This window comes from Bos indicus x Bos taurus, chromosome 5, assembly GCF_003369695.1.
Source record: "Bos indicus x Bos taurus breed Angus x Brahman F1 hybrid chromosome 5, Bos_hybrid_MaternalHap_v2.0, whole genome shotgun sequence".
NCBI lineage: Eukaryota > Metazoa > Chordata > Mammalia > Artiodactyla > Bovidae > Bos > Bos indicus x Bos taurus.
The window spans coordinates 74249895-74255269 of NC_040080.1; positions in this window are offsets into that span (position 1 = coordinate 74249895).

Consider the following 5375-nt stretch of genomic DNA (forward strand, 5'->3'; position numbering starts at 1 on the left):
TCCACTTGGAAAAGGTGTAATGAGTTTACACAAGAATCTTCTAAATATCAACAAGATGCATTTAAAATGCAATTCATTATATACAATACTTAATACTTATATACAATACTTCTTTTCAGGAGTATAACCCTTGGGTTAAGGGCTGTTCACATACATATATATTGAAGAGATATGTTTCAAATTGATCTTGCTGAACCTAATTTCAGCATATTTTTATATATCTATACGTTCAAGAAATACTCTTGAAGGCCCTACTATGTGCAAGGCTTTATACTGCACTTTAATATTTCGACTAGGTATTTCTGGGATAAGGCCCAGGGTCTATATTCTAACAAGTTCCCAGACCACACTTTGAGTAGCAAGGGCTTTCAGAGAATCAAGATGGGAAACAGGGCAGAACTGAGGAGATATGTAAGGCATGGAAACTCTCAGCCCCATATCAACTGCCAGATGAGTCTGGAAAGGATACTCGCTGATGCCAGCTGGGTGGGCCTCTGGTAACGTCACTGCCACCAACAATAGCCGCTGTCTGCCCTCAGCTTCCCCTGGTGTCACTGGACACGAGGTGTTGTAGCCCCTGAAGCTGGACTGAATTCCTATTTGCAGTAATGGCTCCAGTCTCCGAGAGCTGAGTGTGGGCATCTGGTTGACCAAGCCAGGGGAGCACACCTGCAGTCTTTTCCTTGGAGAATGGAGGAACCTGGTACCTGCTCTTTTCTGATTCTGTGCGAGCCTGCTAAGTCACTCCAGTCATGTCCGACTCTTTTTGACCCTATGGACTGTAGCCCGCCAGGCTTCTCTGCCCATGGGATTCTCCAGGTAAGAATACTAGAGTGGGTTGCCATGCCCTCCCTCCAGGGGATCTTCTCAACCCAGGGACTGAACCCACACCTCATGTCTCCCGCATTGGCAGGCAGGTACTTTACCACTAGTGCCACCTGGGGAGCACTTTCTGTTTCTGTAGTGGGGGGGCGAATCCTGCTTTCCGCTGTGACCCACAATATAAGACATTCCCCAAACCTAAGAAGGAGGTTCAGATGCTGGGCAGCCAAAAAAAAAAAAGATAAATGTCCACCATGAATGTGAGTTTATGTGTAAAACATGGCTCATTTAGGTGTGTATCTCAGCTTTACCTGAGCCAAAGTACACAGTGAAATTCCCACACGGTTTAGCCTTGGACTCACCGCTCGTATTCCTAATGTCAGATGAAAGAAGCGGCTCTCTTGTGTTATGTGGCGTGTTCACATGGCCCCTTTCTTATTTGGACTACAGAACGCTCCCCATTCCAATTCTCATTTGCTTTATTTCATCTCCCATTTCACTGCAAATTTTTCTTATGTCAGAAAGTTTTTCTGGACTTAGTTTGTGAGAGTCAGTGAGCTCCCAAAGTATCTTGTTCATCTTCCTGATGGGATTTACAGGGTAACTTCTCCAATATTAAAAAATAAACATATATCTTATGCTGTGGCTAAGAAGAATGAGAAATGTCAAAATGTACACACATTGGTTCCCCCTTTCGGATCGCTCTCTCCAACCACACTGAAAGCTGGTTTTCATTAAAATGTGACATTTATCTTCCCAAAGTGAATTTGTCTTGCTACAATAATAATAGAAAAATGTCACAATTTACTGCAAAAAAAGCACAGGAAAAGATAAATGATCATTTTAAATGAAAACCTTAATTTTAAAACAATACTTTTCTTAAATATACAGTACTCTAATAGAGGCAAAAAATTGGCATGACAATTCAAATAAAATAAATTTTAATGTCCTGTAAGGAGAATATATTAAACAAAGATGCTTGTTGTCAAAACATTGCAATAGAGCCTTTCATTGCCACATACGTTCTCCTATTACCAGTCATGAAAAGCAGGAATTGTAGATGATTATAAATGGAGATGGTAGGTATGGACTCTGTTGAGTGAGATGGAGGAAGGGTGTCCAGGACAAGCAGACACTTGATGGAGTTCCCCCATGTTTTAATCAGTTGTATCAAATTGCCAACATCTGTTGGATCATAGAAAAAGCAAAAGAGTTCCAGAAAAACATCTGCTTTATTGACTACAACAAAGCCTTTGACTGTGTGGATCACAAAAAAACTGTGGAAAATTCTTCAAGAGAAGGGAACACCAGACCATCCTACCTGCCTCCTGAGAAATCTGTATGCAGGTCAGGAAGCAACAGTTAGAACAGGACATGGAACAATGGACTGGTTCAATATTGGGGAAGGAGTATTTTCAAGGCTTTATTGTCACCCTGCTTATTTAACATATGCAGAGTACATCATGTGAAATGCCAAGTTGGATGAAGCACAAGCTGGATAAAGCACAAGCTGGAATCAAGATTGTGGGGAGAGATATCAGTAATGTCAGATATGCAGATGACACCACCCTTATGGCAGAAAATGAAGAGGAACTAAAGGAGCCTCTTGATGAAAGTGAAAGAAGAGAGTGAAAAAACTGGCTTAAAATTCAACATTCAAAAAACGAAGATCATGGCATCTGGTCCCATCACTTCGAGGCAAATAGATGGGGAAACAGTGGAAACAGTGACAGACTTTATTTTCTTAGACTCCAAAATCACTGCAGATGGTGACTGCAGCCATGAAATTAAGACGCTTGCTCCTTGGAAGAAAAGCTATGACCAACCTAGACAGCATGTTAAAAAGCAGAGACATCACTTTGCCAACAAAGGTCCATCTGGTCAAAGCTATGGTTTTTCCAGTAGTCATGTATGGATGTGAGAGTTGGACCATAAAGAAAGCAGAGTGCCAAAGAATTGATGCTTTTGAAATGTGGCATTGGAGAAATGTCTTGAGAATCCCTTGGACAGCAAGGGGATCCAACCAGTCCACCCTAAAGGAAATCAGTCCTGAATATTCATTGGAAGGACTGATGCTGAAGCTGAAGCTCCAATATTTTGGCCACCTGATGCAAAGAACCGACTCATTAGAAAAGATCCTGATGCTGGGAAAGATTGAAGGGAGGAGGAGAAGGGGACAACAGAGGATGAGATGGTTGAATGGCATCAATGACTTGATGGACATGAGTTTGAGCAAGCTCCGGGAGTTGGTGATGGACAGGGAAGCCTGGCGTGCTGCAGGCCATGGGGTCACAAGGAGTGGGGCACAACTGAGTGGCTGAACTGACTGAAAGGGAGCCATCAGTAAGAGGGTTGGGCTGCCTGAGTTGGTGTGACTCCTCCTTGGGCAGGCAATACAGACCACAGTTACTTTAAAAGCTAACGATGTAGCGTACTTCATAGATTCAGCTAATAGGAGATGAATTGGTCTGGAGGTCCCAGGACCAAATTTTAATTCAGTTTCTGACACTCTTTCCTCTTCTGAAGAAAGAAAAGTTTGGTGTCAACAATCACAAAGACTTTCCCTCCTTTTAAGATTGTGTGGTTCTAAAGATGAAAATATTTTCTCTTTACAACATTCTCTGTTGGGAAGAGAGGAACAAGATGAGGAAAGGACTTTGGAGATGGAGGAGATGAAAAACTTACCAAGTCAGGAGTAGCTGGAGAAAGAGGGAAATATGGAGAGGTCTTTGGTGGGTAGATAACAGAGGACTCCTCATTAAACCACACTCTTGTTGCTTCTCCCATTCCCTGAGGCTGAGAGATGGAGGAGACACTTTGACACAATCATGAGCTGATGGTTCTTAGCAGCTTTCATATCTGTTTCTGAATGAGACAGTCATAGTAACTCACCAGTAGGTGAAAAGAGTTTCTGATTAGGGATAAGATAAAATCATCTCATACCACAGTTTCTCCTTCATTGATCTTTAAGATCCTCCTTTTGAATAAAGGACCAGTAACTGAATCACTATACTTAGACCTTGAAACATGATTTAGAACCAAGGTAGAGATAAAAATCGGGAACCAAACCCTAGCCACAGCCATGCAAGCTTCTGAGTGAAGGTGCCTGGGTTTTATTTTTCTATATGGTAGTTTTCAATATGTTTAACCTGCTGAGGAAAGAAAAAGAAGAGGTTGACTTTTTTTAAAAAAGAATTTTTAATCCTCTGGTAGTGGAGAATTACATAGATCAATAGGTTTACTTACTTTATTTTTGATTTTTGCAATTTTAATTATAATATGCTTTGGTATGTCCCTGTGTGGGTTCATCTTGTTTGGGACTCTATGTGCTTCCTGGACCTAGATATTTGTTTGCTTTCCTAGGTTAGGAAGTGTTCAACTATTATTTCTTTAAATAATTTCTCTACCTCTTTCACTCTCTTCACCATCAGGGACCCCTATAATAAGAATGTCAGTACATTCAACATCTTCCCAGAGGCTTCTTAAACTGTCCTCATTTCTTTAATTCTTTGTTCCGTTCAGTAGTGATTTCCACTACTCTGTCTTCTGGTTGGCTATCTGTTCCTCTGTATCTTCTAATCGACAGTTGATTCCTTCATGCTTAGTTTCCATTTCAGTTATTGTATTCTTCAATTCTGTATAGTTCTTCTCTACATTTTCTAACTCTTTGTTAAAATTCTCGCTGTATTCATCCACACTTGTCCTGAGTTTCTTGAGCATCTTTATTACCACTGCCTTAAAATCTTCACTGAGTAGATTGCTTATCTCCACTTTGCTGTGGTGTTGCTTAGTCACTCAGTCATGCCCAACTCTGCCCTCTGTGTGGGCTCCATGGGCTCTTCTGTTGTGATGGGCTGACTGCTCTGGTACGCTGATAAACAGAGTTGTCCCCCTGTCTGTGCGATGGCTGCTCACCTTCTGAGGGTGGGGCTGGGTCCCCTCATGGCTGGCTGCTCAACCCAGGAAGTCTGGGACTGGTGCCTGCCCATTGCTGGACAGGCAAGGCCCTGGTGCTAACAGGTTAGAGGGTGGACTCCACAGTGGAACTTGTGGGCATCAGTTCCTTGTAGTAGAATGAACTCTCAGAAATGGTTGCCACCAGCATCTATATCTCTAGGGGGAGCTCCAGTTGCCTCCTGCCTCTCTGGGAAGCTATCCAAGATCAGCAAGTGGGTCTGACCCAAGCTCCTTTCAAACAACTGTCTCTGTGCTGGGACCCAACACATTTATAATTGTGAAATACTGGAAACAAACATCAATCATGAAGGGATAAGTTAAATTAGGAGCTGTGATGATGGAGATTAGTGTCTCTCAACCCTTTTCCCTATTTCGACATCCTTCCACTTGTACATTCTACTCAACTTTTACATTTTACTCTTATCTGGAAGGGAACAGAGGACATAATGAGAATCACAGATGCAGAGTCATGTGTTTATTGGCGTGGAAAAATGTCCAAACACTCCTGACTGGAAAAGCCAGGATCTAGGATGTAATGTAGAATTATATCTATGTGTACAAATTCATAGATAATTTTAAGCTTTCAGTTCAGTTCA